This window comes from Colobus angolensis, unplaced genomic scaffold (genome assembly GCF_000951035.1).
Source record: "Colobus angolensis palliatus isolate OR3802 unplaced genomic scaffold, Cang.pa_1.0 Scaffold152, whole genome shotgun sequence".
In the NCBI taxonomy this organism is placed as follows: Eukaryota; Metazoa; Chordata; class Mammalia; order Primates; family Cercopithecidae; genus Colobus; species Colobus angolensis.
In genome coordinates, this window is record NW_012114622.1 from 8,194,988 (window position 1) to 8,216,441 (window position 21,454).

Here is a 21,454-nt window from a genome sequence, read left to right on the forward strand (position 1 = left end):
CTTTCTTTCTTTCTTTCTTTCTTTCTTTCTTTCTTTCTTTCTTTCTTTCTTTCTTTCTTTCTTTCTTTCTTTCTTTCTTTCTTTCTTGTTATTTTCTTAAAGCTAGCTTGAGTTGGGTCTCTTACCTGTATTAGAAGAGTCATGACCAATAGAATGGACAATATTCTTGGCAGCACAGAGTTTACAAACCTAGTCTTTGAAACTGTTCTGTGCTATAAAGAAACAAGGATCTTGTTAATCCTCCTTCCCTAAGAATATCCTTGAGGAGCCTTGCTGCCAATTACTATTAATGAGCACATCCAAAATGCCAGCCCTTTGATGATCCAGGAGCCCTCATCAATTATTTCCACCCTCTTCCCTCTCTGACCTCTGCAGTTTCTCTGGCTGCCTCGGCTGAAGGATAAACACCTTACACCTGTTCCCAGCATCCCCTGCTGGGGACAGGACTGGCTCAACCCAGAGGAACACCTTGGAGATCTCGAGTGACTCATCTTGAACAGAGCCCCAGGTTTGCCTGGGGATTCAGGGAGTTGTTGGGTGAGAAATTCTAGAATACGCATGAATAGATAAACTGGAACTCACTGCTAGTTTGAAGCAATTAAAGGATCCCGTGAAAGCTGAACCTCTGGGGAGATGTATAAGCTTCTACTGTATAATTTCCTAAATTCAAAAGGGCAGAGGTGTAGCCTCTTCTGACCTGAGTGCCTGTACATACCCACTCTTGACCCTAGGGTTCCTGGCTTGAGCTAAACTTCTCATCATGGTGGCCGGTCCCAGGCTCTTTCCTGTCACCCTGTAAATGCCTTCATAAAAGTTCCTCCAGAGGTTGTGTGCTGGGCTTGTGATGATTACTCTTAGTAGGTTGAGGCCTGGCCCCTGGGTCTTAACAGCAGGAATGAGAAGGCAGAAGAGTGAAATTCTTCCTTCGAGATGGTTCTTCCCACTCCTTTGTTTTACAATGGCAAAAACTGCAATTACTTTTGCACCAACCTAATAGCCAGGAAGTAGTATGTTGGAGGCTGGGGATTTCAACATGCTGTTCCTCCTGTCTGGAATGTTCTTCTCCACATGGCTCCCCTCACTCCCCAAATCTCATTATCTTCCAGGGCTGTCAGATGCTACCATCTTAGGGAATCCATCTCTGACCCTATTCCCTCTCAGGCCTGTTTAGTTCTTATAGCCATGGGGTTTCTGGAGCTCTTTATCCATCTTTTGGTTCTTAATGAGTTTTGGGCACACTGCCTGCCACCGTGCTCCTCAAGTATACGGTAGTGATGCTTCAGGCTTCAGAATTAACTTCTTCAACTCCCATTTCTCTGGGATAGCCTGTAAAAACCGTGGAATGAGGCACGTTGAAATCCTATGGGCTTCGGCTAATTGGAAGGCAATAACTCCCCTTTCTCCCTTCCCAGAGGGCAGAGTGGCTAAATTCTAGAGACGAGCAATCAGGATTGAAAACCTGTTCCATCACTTTCTAGCCATAGGATCTTGGGCGTGTAGGTTAACTCCTCATTACCTCCTCATTTTTCTTATCTGTACAGCAGGGATAACAATGAACCCTACTGCTTAATGTTGCTGTGAAGATTAAAAATAATGATAGAGAATTAGTCCAGCGCTTGGCATGTAAGAAAAACTTAGTAACAGTTAACTGTGGTTGCCATTATAAATCAATAAAAAAATCTGTTGAATATTTAGTAGGAGATAGGGCAGAGTTTCAGGAATTGACTTCTTGAGGCAGCATCCAGACCTCACCTTGACCCAGTGTATTCAACATTTTATTCATTCACTCAACACATATTCATTGCCTGTCTGCTATATAGAAGCTACTGCAGCTTTCACAGTCCTGGTGTGGGAATCAGGATTAATGCTGGGAAAATAGTTTATAGTTTTGGCTGACTGATGGATTAGCATTCTAGACTGTTTATTTCTACACTAGAATTTACTTTGCTAGCTCCCAGCCCTGTGGACAAGAGATCCTTTGCTTCACTTTAGGGAATGCTAAAGGTGAAAATAATACTTCTGTTTCTGCTATTTCTTAAACAGAGCGACTGTAAAGGAAGCTTAAGAGAGAGGCATATGGGTTCAGACAATACTTTCTGGCTGGTAAGGAAAGAAACCACAAGGATTAGGAGGTACACTGCACTTAGCACGTGCACACACACACACATACACACACACACACACACAAGAACAAGCCAGGAACTTAACACTTTATGTACTGGGCTGAAATTCAGTATTCATGATCCACAGTCTTTGGTTGGTAGTAGCAGAGTGTTCAGTAAACATACAGATATTTTTGGATTTGTAGGTATTTTGTTCAGAATATAGCATCTTTTGCCTGACTCCAGGTGGAGAAGCATTGGTTATATGCAACACTTGGTCTGACTGTAAAGTAGGATTCTGTAAATAGAACTTTTTCCCATTAAATTCTTTTTGCCCCTTTGATTCTTAGAACTTTTTGCCCTGTAGATTCTGCCCAATTTTTGAATGGCGAGCATCCTAAAAAACTCTGGCAGGTGGTGGTTCAACACGCAGAACATTTTGTTGAATAGCAGTTTAATGTTGATTGATTCTAATTTTTTCTCTAGAAAACCTGAGTGCTATTAGCATTTTGGGAAGGACAACTTTTCTTTTTGTGAGACCGTCTTTTGCATTTCCAGTGAAAGCTAGTAGCACCCTCTAGTTATTACAACAGCTGAAAATGCCTCCCCCTTTTCTAGAAGCCCTGGAGAGGGACTGCACCAGCCCCAGTTGAGAATCACTAGCTAATATTGTACGTCTCTAGTAGGTTTCCTTGTTTGGCAATGGTATGGGGTCCAGCCTAGAACTTACCCCACTAGAGGGGAAGTTCCACAAGCCCTGCACAGATCCATGTTAGATTTTATTCCCTGTTGTTTTTGGTGCTTGAGGACAGGGCTTGAGCTTTGTAGATTCTCAATAGATATTTGTACTGGGTTGGTGGAAAGAGTATACATATAGTAATTATAGCACTAATGTCACATAACTTACTCAAACTGAACTGCATAGTTTTTTGTAAGCAGAGGTGATATTCAAAATATTTGACCAATAGTACTCGCACAAGCATGAACCAATCAGAACTTACCCCGGAGATTCTGGAAGCCCACTGATGGAACAGGCAACCTTTACCTGCTGGCTTGTGAGAGAGTCCAGGGGGTTCCAGGGATAGAAGTCAGGGAAGCAGGGCACAGTGAGAGATGGCATGTATTTGTTAACAAAATTTTAGCAGTGAGCAAGGCAATCCTAGAACATGCTTCTGAATATTAGAAGACCATTTTGCAGAGTGCAGTACACAGAATGTTTTCAGGACACCCTGGTGAAATTTCCTTAGAAAGGGTTCTCTTCTGGTTTCTAGGCTTTCACCACTTATTTTTCTAGAATTCCTTTCCCCTTGCTCAGTCAATGGGAGTCTAGATTATTTAAGAAAAGCTTGAGAAAGAATTGGGATTCATCCGGTACTTCATGGGAGTAACCCACAAATGACTGTTCCTCATGAGCTCAACCGAGGTTTGACACACTCACAAAGCCTTCTACCCTCTCTGCTCCTGCCCCTGAAGCCGCGACCTTTGGAAGAGTAGTTCTCCCTGTGAGCATCCTAAACTTCAGTCTCCAGAACTTGGCTGAGCAATTGCTCCTGTGGGAAGGAAGGGCTAGTGACAAATATTCAGATGGCAGGAGATCAGGAGCTCTAGAGTTTCATTCTGCTTCTTCTCTTACCAGTTGAGCAATTTCAGGCAGACAGAGAAAAAAGTACATATTAGTGTTGGGTGTCTGTGGGCAAATCTCATAGCCTCTCTCAGTTTCATCTTCTATAGAATGATGGATCTGCACTGACTGCTCTTTAGAGCTCATCCAGCCATGAGTTCTCGAGTCCCATCTCCTTTGACTGTCTCTGGGTCATGGAGGTGGAAGGCTCATTCTTGTTTCATTCTTATGCCCACCGCTCTGGCTGCTGGTCAACTCCTCCCTCACACGGCTGGCACCTTCGGCTCTACATATGGGAATCTGGGGCTTGGTCCCCTCTCCTTTGGTGTTTGCCAAAGGGTCTACTGGGCGGTGGGGTCTCCAGCCCTAGGCCTTAGCTTAGGGGCTCTCCCATGGGAAACTGTGGCAATGTCTCTTCTTTCCTCCTTCACATTCACTCCTGCACTTCTCTCTCTATTTCACTGACTCTCACTCATGCTGTTTCTCTTTCTCTCTCTCCTCCTCTCAACTCCTTTCCTTCTTCACATCCTTAGACCTGGAACCTACCAGCTCACCTACTTCAACTCCAAGGAAACCAAAATGCTAAGGTCCCTGTCTCTGTTGTTAGATTGCTGCCTTCCTTCTCTGGGCCCTCAGGAAAGTTACTTAACCTCTCCTTGCCTCAGTTTCCTCATTTATAGATGTAATATGAATTCCCAGGTCATTGGGTTAATTAAACAAGATGATCCATGTAAAGCACTTACAGCAGCATGTCCGGCAGATGGGAACTGCTCACTGCTAGTGATTTCTTTTCTCCCCTGCAGCAAGTTGATTTGGATTATGAAATACATATGGGTGTGATAAAGTTAATTATTAATTTGCTCTGGGAAATTTGCATTATTTTTCCTTCAAGCATTTAAAAAACAGAGGAGCGATTTGCTAACTTAGTTTTCTTCTTAGATTCAGCTGCCATTCCCATCCTTTCCCACAAGCACACACATACTTCAGTTTCCCTGAACTCTTTGGGGTTCCCAGACTCATTGAGCTATGTTATGCCTCCTTGTTTTTGCGTTTGCCTGGCATGTCCTTTCAGCAGTCTTCTTTGTCTTTGGTGGTGGTGGGACAGAGAGACTTCCTGTCAATGGATGTCTCAGGAATTGGCTCACATGCCACCTCCTCTGAGAAGCCTTTCCTGACCACACATCACCTCCTTCAGGAAGCCTTCCCTGACTGCTGCTTCTCTCCAGCAGTGTTAAATGCCTTTTTTTTTTTTGTGCTTTGTAGATATATTGTCACAGGGCTTATACCATGGTGGCATCATTATTTCTACTTACTTGTCTCTCATTCTAAATGCAATCCTTGAAGGCAGGGACTATGTTTTATCTATCTTCTTGTTTTCAGCAGCCAGTCCAGTTTTTTTTTTTTTTTTGGCATAGCAAGTGCTTAGTAAATGTTAAATAAATGAAGAAGATGGGAAGAGACCTCCTAATGCTTCAATAGAGAAGTTGCAAGTCATTGTTCTAAAGGACATTCATTTTACTAAGATAAAAGTTTCTCTGTCCTATTCTTACCTTAGGCACAATTTTAACAAGTTGTTTTTTTTTTTTTTTTTTTTTAAATTCATAGCTGATTAGAAAGAACAGGTTAGAAGAGGTGGGGAAGAAGCTGTTAGAGGTAAGAATACTGAAAGCAGAAATGACACCTGGCCCTCTGATAGTCATAAGAACAGCATAATTACAAAACGCACAATTGAGTGCACAAGTATGGGCTTGTTTCACGTATGGGAAGCAAATTTAGGTGGCATAGGACATTCCTGCATGGCCCAACAATTAATATTCAATGGAATGTCCTGAGTTACAAGAAGGTTAAATTATGCTTTGCATACTCTGCTTAAGAAAAAGCAAAAGTGTTGAAATCTACTGGGTTTTTCATGGAAGAAGCCACAGCCATTTGGAAATGACACAGGGCTCTTTAATCATTAAGATGCTTTGACATTTTAACACAGAAACTGTGTTGCTGGATGGGGGAGATTCTGCAGTCTCATCGCTACATTTGGGTATGAAGGCCATCTTGCCAATAAGCAGCAGAATGGCAAATAGAAGATACCTTACGACATTGCTTCTCACGCTCTCCTCTTTGGAGCCCAGGGGTTTCCTTAGCATTCTCTTGTAGATGGTGCTGGGGGTGGCGGGTGGCAGGGAGTCATGTTCCCTCTGTCTACCATGATTAGCCCCCTGTTTTCTGTGCAACTGGTGGAGTCTCAGAGGAAGATTTTGTTTGAAGGAAATAGTCCTCATCTGCAAAACATGGTAACAGTTTTGTTATGACAGGTAATATGCGTATTGGATAGATGTTCTTAGCAGGCAGTGGTTAACAGCATCATGCAAGGGAGTTTGAGTCCCAGCCCCTGGGCTTCACATCTCTGTACTTCAGTTTCCTCATTTGTAAAATGGGGATAACAATAGTACCTGTCTCACTGGGTTGTTAGAATTAAATTAGTTAAATAAAATACGTCAAGTGCTTAGAAAAGTGCCTAAGATATAATAAATGCTATGTTAAGTGTTTGCTGTTTATTATTTAAGAAGCTCCTTGATCAAGCATGCCCTGTAGGGGGAAGACAAAGCTCTGAAAACTGATGCTATCTGACCTTTGAAAAATAGGCGGGTACACAGCTACAAAAAAGAACGAGATCCTGGTCTTTGCAGCAACATGGATGGAGCTGAAGACCATTATCCTAAACAAACTAGCACAGGAATAGAAAATCAAATACTGCATGTTCTCACTTATAAGTGGGAATTAAGCACTGAGGACACGTAGACACAAAGAAGAGAACAAAAGACACAGAGACCTACTTGAGGATGGGGGATGGGAGAGGGTCAAAAAACTACCTATTGATTACTGTGCTTATTACCTGAGTGATGAAACAATCTGTACATCAAACCCCTGCAGCACATCATTTATCCATGTAACAAACCCGCGCACGTACTCCTGAAACTGAAATGAAAATCTAAAAAAAATCCTGGGTGGTAAAATATGAATTTTTTATGTTATTATTTGTTTTGTACTTCATTTTGTAATTCCTCAAAATTAAAAGATCATCAAAGCGAGAGAACAAAAAACATAAATAAAAATAAACCTTATTTTGCCCAAAATTTTTTAAAAGGAAAATAAGTAGGTTATTTGCCACATGGAGGGGGCAGTGCATTTTAGTTGGACGATCAAGGCAAGGAGAGTGAAAGACTGTACGTCCAGGCACTGTCCGGAGCTAGCACACAGGAGATGTGTACTAAATGGCAAATGGTCCCCAGGCCAGCTACTGTCGTCAGAATGTAAGGGGTGGGAGGGAGGTGATGAAAAACAAAGAGCGCAGTGCCTGTGCTGTGCTGGGGACAATCTATCTCTCTTGTTTGCCTTGCTAAGGAACCAGAACTTTCTTCCCAAGTAACATCTTTACTATTTATTTATTTATTTTTGAGATGGAGTCTCACTCTGTTGCCTAGGCTGGAGTACAGTGGCACAATCTCGGCTCACTGCAACCTCCAATTCCCAGGTTCAAGTGATTCTCCTGCCTCAGCCTCCCGAGTAGCAAGGATTACAGGTGTGGGCCACCATGCCCAGCTAATTTTTGTATTTTTAGTAGAGACGGGGTTTCACCATGTTAGGCAGACTGGTCTCGAACTCCTGACCTCAAGTGGTCAACCAGTCTTGGCTGCACAAAGTGCTGGGATTACAGATGTAAGCCTGGCCCCAGTGATATCTTTAAATCTGCATTCTTGAAAGGTGCTCTGGCAGTGCTGTGGAGAATAAATAAATCAGAAAGGGGAGAGATGGATGGAGTCAGTGGCTGTTTTAAAGATAAAACTCATAGGGTGGGGTATGAGACAAAGAGAGGGAGAGGTCGAAAATGATTCTGGAGGCTCCTGGTTTGGGCAGTTGTGTAGATGAGATGCTGCTCATCAAGATAGGGAAGGCAGGAGGAGGAGCAGGTTTGGGTGGGGCGAAGGAATGAGTTCATTTCTGGGACAGGTTGGATTTGAGGTGCCTAAAGGGAAGTTGAGGGGACATACCCAGTTGACAGTTGAATGGCTGAGTCTGGACCTCAGAAGAAAGGGAGCTAGAGATACTGATTTGGAAGTCAGAAGCTTATAGATGAGAGTTGAAACTTCAGGAATGCTTGAGTTCACTCAGGGAACGAGTACAAAGTGACAGAAGAAGAGGGAGAAGAATGGAACATGGGGGAACACAGACCACAGAGGGGCAGGCCCAGGAAGGGGTCTGCAGCAGAGATGAGGGAGGGGCAATGTGACAAAGCTCTTGGCTTGGATAAGGGGGATGCAGAGCAGTGGTCAAAGGGGACTCTTCCAGGCCTTGCCCACCCTGATAATTGATCTAAAAAACAATATTGCTCTCAAAGGGTAAGAAGGGATTTATGGTCTTGGGAACAGTGTGTTTTGGAGGTGGAAAGAATCTGAGATTTTGTGGTTCACTGGTTTAAAAAAAGGTTTAAAGGAGACAGCTCTTTATTATTAAAAAAAACTGAAACTTTGTGCTAAATCCCAATAGATGATTGATAAACATAGAACTGCCACAAATCCCAATAGATGATTGATAAACATAGAGCTGCCACAGCCAGGCATGGTGGCTCACACCTGTAATCCCAACACTTTGGGAGGCTAAGGCGGTAGATTACCTGAGGTCAAGAGTTCAAGACCACACCAGCCAGCATGGTAAAACCCCGTCTCTACTAAAAATACAAAAAATTAGCCAGGAGTGGTGGCAGGTGCCTGTAATCCCAGCCACTTGGGAGGCTGAGGCAAGAGAACCACTTGAACCTGGGAGGCAGAAGTTGGAGTGAGTTGAGATCCCACCATTGCACTTCAGCCTGGGTGATACTTCAGCCTGGGTGACGGAGTGAGACCCTGTCTCAAAAAAAAAAAAAAAAAAAAAAAAAAAAAAAAAAAAAATACAAAAATCAAAACAGAAACAAACAAAAAAAAACCTCCCACAGAGCTGCCGTCATTGAGGCTGGAGCTGGACAGCTTCTCCCAAATGTCTTGGAGCAGCCCGTGGACCCTATCTTTCCACAGATATTTGTATACCAAGACCTGCACTTAGCTCTGGTTGTAGCTGTGGATAAAAAGGCAGTTCTTGCCCCTGGGCTCAATGGTTTTCAACCTTGGCTGCACTTTAAAATCACCTTAGAAGCTTAAAAAAGTTCCCAATGCCCAGGCTGTGCTCCATACTATGAAATCAGAGTCACTGGGCAGACACCTCAAGCATCAGTAGTTTAAAAACTCTCCAGGTGATTTCAATGTGCAGTCACATTTGAGAACCAGCTGAGTACTGTGTAGACAATCTGGTGAGCTAAAGTATTTCTACTGAACCCAAATGGTAGAACCTTGAACCTGTTCACTCTCCCCATTTTATTCATGAGGGTCCAGGAGTTAAGTCGGCCAAGGTGGACAGAGAAGGTATTGGGCCTGAAACCTCTGTCTTCTGACTTCTTAGCCCACATTCCTGTCTTCCTGCACACTAGTGTGGCCTCAGCTTGCTGGGCGCTATGTGGCCCTTAACCTGGTTGGTCGCTGGGCTTAGATGTTAAGTAAAAACCTGGTGAATGATCTGCATTGTTCTCTCTTTTCACCAAGGCTGTCTTCTTTCTCTGTGAAAAGCTAATTGAATTCTTTCTCTAAATGGGGTATTCTTCATTCAGAGGCAGCACAATGGGCCTCTTTCACTGACAATTTAGTTTCTAGTAACAGAGACTGTGGGGCCTGCCAGCAATCTCCTTGTGAAACTGGCATGCTCTCGGTTCTGAAAATGAACCATGGGCACCAACACCTGGAGAAACAGGGAGCCCCTGTTTAAGCTGAGAAGGGTGCTGGAGGTCCCTGTGTGATGTTGGGTCAGTGGAGGAACTTCTCTGAGCATTAGTTTCAGAACGAAACATTGAGGACATAGGATTACTGTGAGGATTAAATGACTTGATATATACAAAGGGTGGAGCACCCATTATGGGCCAAGTGCTAAGCTAAGGCTCTTGTATACACAATATGCAATTTAATCCATAGGATTAAATCAGCAAATTTAATGTTATAGATTGTTATCCCCAGTTTATAAATGAGGACACTGAAGCCCAGAGAAGCCAAGTAACATGTTCAATGCTACACAGTCATTGAAGGAGCTGATCTTGGGCTTCCCCACACGAGAGGTCAGTATGATGTTAGCTATTGTATTTTATGAGACATTGTTTGGAATTCAGATGGGAGGAAAGAAAAAATGGCATGAGAGGTAAGATTTTTCTTATTACTTTGGAGACTATGCTCAGAACCATGATGTTTAAGATAGAAGCTGAGGAGTTTCATACTGGGAACAGGGAGAAAGAAACTAATTTTTGCTAGGTGCAATTTAAGCACCATCCCATGCCTGTTTTGTGTACATTATTTAATCTGTAGGAATAAACCTTCAAGGAAGGTGTTGTGGATTTTTATCCCTATGTTGGAAATGAGGATTCGGAAGTTCAGAGAATGTAAGCAACATGCCCAGTGTCACGGAGCAAGGTCAAAACCAGACTTTGGACCAAGATCTATCTGGCCTTGGAAGCATCTCCCCTTTGGCCTGGTCTTTGCTCTGTATGTCTTGCTGACCCCAAAGAACAAAGTCATCTACATGTTTCAGGTGACTTTTTAACTTCCTTGTGAAAGTCATCCCCACTCCCAAGTTCCCACAATAATCAGAAAGGGTGGTTTCCTAGGCTATTTCCTTGGTAGTCAGATTGGGAGGAGAATAGCACTAATACTAATACTAATAACCGTAATTATGAGTAATACTGATTGAACACTATGTTCCAAGTGCTCAATATGTTCTGGACACTGTTGCAAGAACTTGACAGATATTATCTCATTTAATTCTTACATTGCTCCTATATCGTTAGAATAGTTATTCTCTCCATTTTTGTAGATGGGAAACTGTGGCACAGATCAGTTGATCAACTTGTTTAATATTACACAGCTAGTCACAAAGCAGCTGGGAATTTTTTTCTTTTTTTTGAGACAGGGTCCCTGTCTCCCAGGAGTGCACTGGTGTGATCTTGGTTCCCTGTAACCTTTACCTTCCCAGTTCGAGAGATCCTCCCACCTAAGCCTTCTGAGTAGCTGAGACTACAGACATGCACCACCACAGTCACATAATTTTTTGGATTCTTTTGTAGAGATGGAGGTCTTGGTACGTTGCCCAGGCTGGTCTTGAACTCTTGGAATCAAGTGATCCTCCTGCCTCGGCCTCCCAAAGTGCTGGGATTATATGCAGAAGTCACTGTGTCTGGCTGAGCCAGGATTTTAGCCATGTGGTGAAACCCAGAAATCACTTGGTGGAACTTGCCGGAAGCAGATATTGTGGCCCTCATGCCTCTTGATCTGGTTTGCTATTGACAGCTGCCAGGTGTTTGATGAGAGAGTGCTCCCTGGGGAATGGCTCTTCTTCCTCTTGATTTTGAGGGAACAGTTTCCCGGTGTGTGAGTTTCAGAGTGAGCCGGAGAGCAAGGTCTCTGACTATTTCCTGCCCGTAGATGTCCATGGACTTGGTCTCCATTTAACTTGGCTCCAACCTGCTCCCTCAGCTGAGCTCTCAGGCCTGCCACATACCCCTGCCCGCTAAGAACCCAAGACAGAATTCCCTGCCTCCTTTAAGGAGGGGGGGCTCCCTTCCCAGAGGTGGGTCTCTTGTGCTTTCTTGCCTTGTTCTTGTGCCACACTCTCTGCTTCAGGCCACCTTTGTTTCCCCAACCTTGGATCTGGTAGTCAGATCCGCATCCTGTCTTGGATGGCGGGAGATCCCTTGTGTGTCTCTGACCTTGGCTACCGTTTTTTTACATTTGAACAAACTTAATGTGGAGAGATTAACTTGCTCCAAGGCACACAGTGAGAAGGCACAAGTAAAGAAGTAAGCCAAGCTAGGATTTGAGCCCGGGTCTGTCTGACACCAAAGCTCCTAGCCACTATCCCTTGTGGCTTCTCATGTTTTTTTGCCCTTGTCTCTCTTCATTCTGAAGTCCAAAGTGTCACATGAGTGGGGGAGCACTTGGGTCATTTGAGTGAGGGCGGTGGCTCCTCTACTTTCCATTTTCTCCCTGCCCAAACTGTGTGCCCTGTGAGCTCTCAAATCTGGAACCAGGGGGATCCTGCACAGTTTGTCTGGGGCAGAGTGTAAATAAGTCACTTGTCTTTCTCTCTGAGTGTGACAGGAACAGCTCTGTGATGTGTGAATGTGTGTGTACATCTGCATGATCCACCCTCTGTTACTTGCCCCTCCTGACAGATAGCTGATCCTGTGCCTGAGTTTGACTCATTTTGGGTCAAAAACAACCCCGATCTGAAGGTAAGAAGTCATCCAAGCAAGATTGGAGGGTGAGATAATGTGGTACTTGCAATGAGTTCATTTTAACTGGTGACTTTTTCCACCTGAGTTCTCATGTGTGAAGAGTGAGTCCTGGTGAGGGGAGGCATGCTGGGGGAAGCTAAAAACACAGCCAGGCTCTCTGGGAAGAGCTGAGGTCTTCCCACTGCAAATGCTTAGGAACACAGCCCCTGGAGCAGTTGCAGAGGGTGGGACTGGGCTGCTGGTGCAGACCTCTGGGTACCATGCATTCTGTAGTGAGCATTTATCAGGCTCATGGCAGCTAGCTTTTTTGAATACCCTTCTTCAGTTTGTTTCTACTTTCTGAGTCTTGGTTCCCCAACAGAGGAGCCAGACTCATGTCTTCTCAGACCCCTTTACAGCTGGGTCGGGGAATAGGACTGAGGCTCCTTCAATGAGATACCCCCAAACGGAATTTGATTTTGAAAGGGGGTACTATGAAAAAGCCCACTTTTTATATTACCCCTACAAGGGATAATTTGCAGGGATTCCTGCAAGGGATCCATTTTCAGCAGTGGTTGAGGTCCTGGCAGGGTCAGTGTAGAGTCTGTGCCTAGTGGTGCTGGCAGTGTCACTTCTGCAGGAGCAGCTGGGGATTGGGCGTTATTCTTGGTGGCAAAGTTTCCAATCTGATCCAGATACTCAATATGCTTTAAATATTTCGAGGCATGTCAAATGGCCTAGGTTATGGTATATCTTGGTATACATTCCACAGATGCTTGAAAAGAATGTGCATTATGCTGCGTCTGAGTGTAGAGTTCTGTAAATGTTGATTAGACCCTTTTGGTTGCTGGTGTTGTCAAGTTCTATATTCTCGTTGATAATGGGTCTAGTTTTTCTCTATCAGTTGTTGAGAGACGGGTATTGAAGTCTCTAATTGTAACTGTGTACTTGCCTATTTCTACCTTCTAGTTTTTGCTCCATATGTTTTGCAGCTCCATTGTTTGGTGCATACCTATTCAGGATTGCTATGTTTTCCTTGTGGATTGACTCTTTATCTTCATTATGTAATGTTCTTTCTACCTCTGGTAATCTTCTTTGCTTTGAAATTTACATTATCAGATATTAATATAGCCACCTTGCTTTCTTTTGATTAAAGTTTGCGTGACTTTTTCTTCCCATCCTTTTTTACATTCAACCTACCAATATCGTTATTTGAAGTGGGACAACATTTAGTGAAATCATATTTTATGATCCAGTCTAACAACCTCTGTCTTCTTTGTGTGTTTAATCTCTGTATCTGGACCAACATTTAATGCAATTGTTGGTGTGTTAGGCTTTAAATATGCCATTTTATTTTTGCTTTTTGTTTGTTTTGTTTCTGTTTTATTTTATCTGCCTTCCTGTGGTTTATCTGAACATTTTAAAAATTAAATTTTGATTTATCTGTTACATTTTTGACTGTACCTCTTTGACAGCTTTTTTAGTGGTTGCTCTAAATATTATGTATGTATGTTTATATATACATATACACACATATATAAAACTTTTATATGTATATTAAAAACTATATATATACTTTTATATATACATAAAACTTGTTACAGTCACCTGGCATGGACATATACCAGTTCAAGTGAAGTGTAGAAACATATCTACCTTTAGATCCTTTTACTCCCTTCATTTATAATGTATTTAAAATATTTCCCTCAAATACACTTAAAAGCATATTAGGTAATGTTATAAGTTTTGCTTCAATTATCAAATATAACTTAGAAAACTCAAGAGAAAAAATGATTCTAGATTTCATTTATATTTTTGCTGTTATCATGTTCTTTTTTCTTCCTAATGAAGAAAAATGATTTCTTCTTTTGGTCTAAGATTCCCTTTTTTGGTCTTCTTTTTTTTTTTTTCTTCTGTTCAGAGAAATTTCTCCACCCAGGCCTCGTAGTAACAAGTTTTCTTAGTTTCCTTCATCTGAGAATGTCTCAATTTCTTATTCATTCCTGAAGGATATGTCTGCTGGATATTGGATTCTGAGTTGACAGTTCTTTTCTTTCAGCATTTGAGTAATTTTTTGTGCCACTCCCTTCTTTCTTCCTTAGTTTCTGATGAAAAGTACAGTGCTATTCAAATTGTTTTTCTTTTATGGGTATGGTGTTTCTCTCTAGCTGCTTTTAAGATTTTTGTTTTTGAATTTCAGAAGTTGACTATGATGTGTCTTGGAATGGATTTCTTTGGATTTATCTTGTTTTGGGTTTGTGGCTCAGCTTCTTCAATCTGTAGATTTATGCCTTGCAAATTTGGGAAGTTTTCATCCATTATCTCTTCAAATACTTCCTCAGGCCTGCCCTCTCTCTCCTTTCATTCTAGAATTGCCATGACATGCATTTAAATCTTTTCTGATAATTCTGTAAGTCCCTGAGGTGCTGGTGATTTTTTTTCATTCCAGTCTATTACCTCCCTGTTATTCAGACTGCGTTATTGTTATACTACTATCAAGTCAACTGTTTCTTTTTTCTGTGCCCTCCTTTCTGTTGGTGAGCCCATTCATTAAGTTTTTAAATTTTTTTGGTCGTTATATTTTCCAGTTTATCTTCTATTTATTTACTGTGACATTCGATTTCTTTGATGAAACTCTCTATTTCTTCACTTGTTTCAAGTATGTTTATAATTTGTACACTGAAGCACTTTAGTGATATTTGCTTGAAAATCTTGGCAGATAATTCTAATGTTTCTGTTACTTTGATGTTGACATCTATTGATTGTCTCTTTTACATTCAAATTAAAATTTTCTTGATTCTTGGTGTGGAGAATTATTTTTTATGGAAAGTGGAAACTTTGGTTATTATGTTATGCTACCCTAGATCTTATTGACACCTTCTATTTTAGCTGGGCTTTAGTTTTTTGACGCTGCTCTAGTAGAGGAAGTGGAGTGCTGCCTTGCTGGTCTACTGATACCTGAATTGGGGAGGGGTTCCTCATTACAAGAGCAGTATTGGGAGTTTTGGTTCCTCACCAGGCCTTCACTGATACCACCCTGGCTGGGAAGGGTAGGAGTGCCTTGTTACTGCTTGTCACATGTCGTCCACTGACACTGCAGTAAAGGGAAGAGGACTCATTATGTCTGGGTGATGGTAAAGCCCTGACTTCTCCCTTAGCTCCTCTGACACCATCCTGCACCCTGATATTGCTGGCTGGGGTGGAGGTCCAGGCTCCCCATGAGAGATCCACCTACACTGTGGTAGGTGGGGGCTTGTTACCACTGGGTGGTGATGAAAGTCCCAGCTCTCTACTTGGCCTTCTCTGACACCACGCTGGCAGGGGTGTTAAGGAGTCATAAGGCAGCCTGGCAAGAGTGGAGGTCTAAGCTCCCCACTTGGCCTTTGCTGGCCCCAGTGAGGGTGGGCCCAGGTTTTTTCTGTGATATTTGACTGGACTAGAGCAGTTATTGCCTAAAAGTTTCCTATCTTGCTACCTTCCCCCTTTCCTGGTCCCTGGCTAAAGAGAGCTGGCTTTTATTGGGGCTTTTATGTCTGTGCTCATTTGCATTTCTGGGTTACAGAATAAATGCTTCACGTAAGCCTGGGATATAAGAAACAAAAAGAAAACCCAGAAATCTCACATCTATAACTTTCCTGGGGTCCCAACTACCTAACCTGTCTGCCTTCCTCTATGCACCTTGCAGAATTTCCTTGTGATTGTTCTATAATGTCTATGGTTTTCAGCATACTTAGTGGGAGAAACAGTGTGAAGTACACCTACTCCATCCATTTCCTCAGAAATAGAAGTCTCAATGTCCTTTGAAAGCTTCCTTTTTGCAGAAACTAGCCATACTGTGCTCTGTTGTTTGCAACAAAGAACCCCGGCTGATTCCCTTTCCTTTTGTGAAAGTCAGGGGCAGAGAAGAGCTGTCCCCTGAAGCTGAGAACATTGGTCTCGTCAATAAGTTCCTGGAAGTGGTAGCCCTCTGCTTTGCCTATGAGTGACTTTCCTATGTTTTCTCCAGATCACAACAGGTTATCTTCAGAACAAGACCAAAAACATTCTCATGACTATTTTTCCCCTTTTTCTTTTTTCAGATCTAGACCTGCAGATACTTTCAATATTTTTAATTTCAAAAGTAATACTTGCTGCTTATGGAAAATTTAGAACATATAGACAAGTGAAATAGAGAGCACCCACATCAGAATAGCTACTGCTAATCTATGATACATAAAGATTATGCCTACATATGTATTACATAAATATAATATAGATACTCCTTTAACTTGCAATGAAATTACATTCAGATAAGCTCACTGTGAGTTGAAAATATTCCAAGTCAGAAATGCATTCAATGTGCCTAACCCACCAAATATCATAGCTTCACCTAGCCTATCTTAAATGTGTTCAGAACACTGACATTAGCCTACAGTTGGGCAAAATAACCTAACATAAAGCCAATTTTATAATAAAGTATTGAGCATATCATGTAATTTATTGAGTACTATACTGAAAGTGAAAAAAGTATGCTCATATGGGTACTCAAAGTATGGTTTCTACTGAATGCTTATCATTTTTTGCACCATTGTAAAGTCAAAAAATCATAAGTCACACCATTTTAAATCAAGAACTGTCTGTATATTATTGTATCTATGCAATAAAATACACCATATGCTGTACTTTTTGTTTAGCAACTTGCTTTTTCACTTAACCAGGTATCTTAACATCTTTTCACTGCAATAAATATAGTTTTAGGTAATCATTTTTAATGGTTACATAATATTCCATTGCAAGAACATAGTTATTACATATCTGTTCTGTATTGTAGAATATGGAGATTTTTTCCAATTTTTTCCATTGTAAACAATTCTGCATGGAACTTCTTTGTAGATAGTCATTGTGTACTTTTATGATTATTTTAAGATACTCCCCTAGGAATGGAATTGCTGGGCTGTAGGGAATGCACATTTTTGAAAAGACATCTTTTGATATGTATCTTCACCTAGCTTCCCTATCATGCTTTTAGTCCTAATCCCATGTCTTGGCTCTCATTTGGCTCCAGAGTGATCTTGTTCACAGAGCACACATGATGCCTCCTCCAGACTCCCCTCTACTTCTTTCTGTCCACAAGCACTAGTTTGCAATAGGATGACATGTGAGAAGTTAATCCACATGCTACCACACCTTCCATCTTCCACTTTATCACATCCTAAGGCCTTTCTTCATTCATGACATGGTGTAACTTCTGAACAAAGGTGGCAAGTGTTTAATTTTAGGTTCAAGTGCTGAAGGATCCAGATGTAAGACAGCAACATTTGGGAAGTAGATGTGATCAGTCAGTTTCTTCCCTCACCACTGACCTCTCATCTTCTGGGAATAAAAGAGGTAGAGATGAAGTAAAGGGGCTAGGCATGAGTGTGAGTGGCCCTACTTCGTGTCCCCCTCCAAAGAGGAAGGTATAACTTGGCAACAGGGGCATGGTAGTCCTATTTGTTTGAACAAAATGTCCAAGGATGGCCAATATCATGTAAAGCCAGTAAAAGTAAAAACCAGCTGGTGGGGTAGGGAGGAAGTTTCCCATCAACTCTGAGGTTCATGAGGGTCCTCTAAGAGGACCTCTAGAAGGACCTCATGAGGGAACCCCTAGGAGTCAGCAGATCTAGGGCTGCCATGTATGGTTGTATAGTGTGCACACTGCACAAATGTGCTGGCCAAGGGGTCACGGAATTGAAATTCACCTCGTCTTTCATTATCAAGAGTTGAACTCTGGTAGAGGGCTGTGCCCATCTAGGTAAAGGGATGCACTTTTCTTTGTACAAAGTACAGTCTTCTTATAAATCATGTACCCACAGAGCAGCATGTACCCAGAGGAGGTTTCTTTTCAAATTCTTCTGCCTAAACGGGGCACTGCTTTTATACAGGCTGCATAAAGGCAGATGATGCTCCTGCATGAATATACTTTGCAAACCACAATAAGTATTTACCAGTACATAGAATTTGGCCTTCTATGTTGAGTCCCCACTTTGCTAGTAACTTTCAAAACAAGTTCAGTACATTTCCTTGTCCTGAACTCAGAACATGACTGGTTGGGTGTGGGCAAGAGGCCAACAGTCTGTCGGAAGAGCAGTGACTGATATCGTCACTAAACTATGGAGAAACGTGCTAGGCAAGACCTTATCTTGGCAGAATCTTCTGTTGTGATATTTCGGGGATCTATAAATCTCAACACAAGGAGACCAAGGGAACCCTTCAGTGAAACATCCTTATTTTGTAATCAGAAAATGATGACACTGAGAAATGGTAGCCTATTCTCAAGGCTACAAGTGGTGGAGCTGGAATTCAAATCTGAAGCGTCCTGGCTGTGTTCCCAGGATTCTTCAGTTGATTGTGTGATTATGGGAACCACATTGCCAAATAAATGATGGGGTCTTCCTCACTGGTCTCTTTCCCCAAAAGGCAGATATACACTTCTTGGAAATGTTCTAGGCATGGTCCTACCTCCAGGGAGGAGTATGCCTCACACCACATGGGAAGTCTGGGAATGCGACCTCCTGTGATGTCAATGAAAGGGGCATTCTCTGTATCAGTGGCTTCTGCAGCATAAAATGCCTCCTCATTCTTGCCCTGGTGCTGACTCAGCCGTATCTACTTCCTGGGCTGCAACATGGCCACTCCAAACAACAAAAACAATAATAATAACAACACTAATGACGGTAAACATCATCATGATGTCGCTTGGTCGAGGCAGAGCAGCTTTGATCTGGGGATCTCCAAGCATGTTGCCAACATGATCCAGCGGCTAGTGTCATTATCTCCCTTTTACAGACAGAGAAAATGAGACACAAGAAGTTTAAGCCAGAAGGTCAAGGTCATGCGGGGTATTATTAGTTGGGGCATGTGAGGAGCTCAGATTGTTAGCTCTGAAATAAAAGCTCACGGCACTTAACAGGCTTTTGGTTGGCAATGGCCACTCTTAATGAAGACTGTATATTTTTATAAACCATGCCATAAAGGTAAATGACAATCATTAGATTTTATTTCAAGCATGTCTTCCACAATCTTAACTGCAATGAGCATGTGGCAGAACTTCCCCAGCTTTAAGTAACCAGTTCCACATATATCTCCTCTCTAACACTCAGGTAGGTCTCCAGTGGTTCAGGAAGGTGAGCCTAATCTTCTTTACCAAGACTCAAAGCGGGCATTATGTGCCAGAGGAAGCACTGGCCAGAGTCTCGGGGACCTCAGTTTGAAACACAGCTCTCCCTTTATTGGCTGTGCCACCTTAGAGAAGGCACTTTTATTCTCTGGGTTCCCTCTTTCAACTGTCATGTGAAGAATTTGCATGAAATAATTTATGTTAAGCTTTTAAAATGAATTCATGGTTTTGTGAAAATTCACCCTACTACATTTTTTTGTTTGTTTGTTTGTTTTCAAGTTTTTTCCCAGAGGCTTCAGAGAACCTGCCTTTTCCTAGGTTTGAGCCTTTGGAATATTCCACATCTTCTTATTTGTTGCTGTATTATCATTTTTCAAAGAGTTTCAAATTTTTGAAAGCAACAAAGATTCAGTCATAGTTCAGTGAAAGAAATAGACACCAATCCAGGTATTTCAAGCAGAGAGGGATTCATTTCAGGGAATTAGGAGCTTACATTTCAGGGAATTAGGAATTGTTGTTAAGGGCTGAGGGAGTGGAAGTCCGGTTAAGTATCATTGCACTATCTCGAAGACACTCCATTGTAGCTGCGATCTAAATGTCATGGAACTGCTGCCCCTGCTGTTTTCACTATGAGTGCCTCTGGCACTCATGAAACTGGTGACTGGACACTGGAATAAGGACTCTCTAAGTACTCTGTCTCTATTATGTTGTTGCTTCATACAAGGGCATTATTGGGGGAATCTAATTTGTCTCTAGAACCATGCCTTTAGGGGTATTTTAGAAATACTGATTGTTTTTTTCTAGCTCCTGAGTTACAGGGAATGGGAAATTACTGTCGACAGTCCTATTTAGCACAAACACTGCAAATGTCACCTTCCCTGGTGTATTAGTCAGTGTAGGCTCTGCTATGCTGTAGTCATAAACAATCCTAAAATTTCAGTGACTTAATATGACAAATGTTGATTTCTCACTCACCAAATATCTGTTGCAGGCTGGGTGACCTTCCTCCTTGTTATAGGCGTATCATCTTCTAGAACAAATGACCTTCAAGACATCAAGGCAGGAGAAGAAAGAGAGAGATGGAGGAGGCACATGTATCATTAACCACTTCAGCTCAGGAGTGGCACGTGTCACTTACGCCTGTAGTTTGTGTCCAAAGCTAGTCACGTGGTTCACCTAGCTGTGAGGCAGGCTGGGAATATTGGGAAGCACATGGAATATTTGGTTAGCACTAGCTGTTTCTATTACTCATGGTAACAAGAGGAGATATTTCGGTTTCAAGTTGGGGTGAACCTGGTTCTCAATCTCTCTTTCCTTCTCTGAAAGTGCCAGAAGACACAGACTTTAGGGCTTCTCCAATGCCAATCTGAACACATTGCTTATTAGGGGTTTTGGAATCATAACCTATAGATCTGTGTGGCATCTTTGGAGAATCAGCAAAAATGTTCCTTCTCTATAAATAACTCTCTGACTGATCTAATTTGGTACCTAAAATTTCCACCATTAATATACTTTTTTTGAGCTACCTTAAGGATATGCATATTTCAGTAGGTTAAGCAATGAGTCATCTTGGATTATACTGGCACACTTTCAGGGAGCAGCACGTGGGATGAATGTGCTGAAGGCATGTATGGAGGGATGAGGAAGGAAAATTGGTGTTAGGGGATCCTCTGGATCAGCAAGAGGGCTCTGGGGACCAGAAGGGAGAGGACTGGATACCCCAAGGAAGAAGAGAAGGAGGCTTCATAGAGATTCTCCACATCCCATCTTTGCCAAGGCCTGGATGTGCTGGGTCCTCCAGGGCACCTACATCTTTACCCAACCTCATCCAATAAGGTCACAGATTCTCTGGACTGAGCCTGCTTTTGGAAGATAAACTCAGAAAGATCCATCCAACTAAAGTGTAGCAAAGAGAAGTGAGGTTGAAATGTATTAGTTGATTAATCTCCCCTGGCTTAGAGGGAAGCAGGTCTGCCCGTGGGATTGGAAGATAGATTTTAAATCCTGACTCAGCCACTTACTCACTGGAGCTCCCATGTACTTGTAAAACAGCCATGTAACCTTGGGCAAGGCGCTTATTGTTGCTGCACCTCTATTGGAAGAATTCAGTGAGGAATGCATGATAGGGCCAAAGTAGAGACTCAACGGATCCAAGCTCAGCATCCCTTCCCATATTTATTTCTGTAAAACAAGGTGTGTGAACCCGATCTTTCTCCAGAGTCCTGGATCTCCATGGTTTTCTTAAGGGACAGAGG

The 21,454-nt window shown here is 42.3% G+C and overlaps 1 long non-coding RNA gene across 1 annotated transcript in view; it reads right to left on the reverse strand.

Moving 5' to 3' along the window:
- LOC105507756 overlaps window positions 1-20,307 on the reverse strand; it is a 24,938-nt gene extending 4,631 nt beyond the window's left edge. The window contains exons 1-2 of the long non-coding RNA XR_001001151.1: window positions 20,175-20,307; window positions 7,389-7,496 (exon numbers count right to left, since the gene is read on the reverse strand). This is a non-coding gene — a long non-coding RNA (uncharacterized LOC105507756). The remainder of the gene's footprint in view (window positions 1-7,388; window positions 7,497-20,174) is intronic.
- Window positions 20,308-21,454: the final 1,147 nt, after the last annotated feature.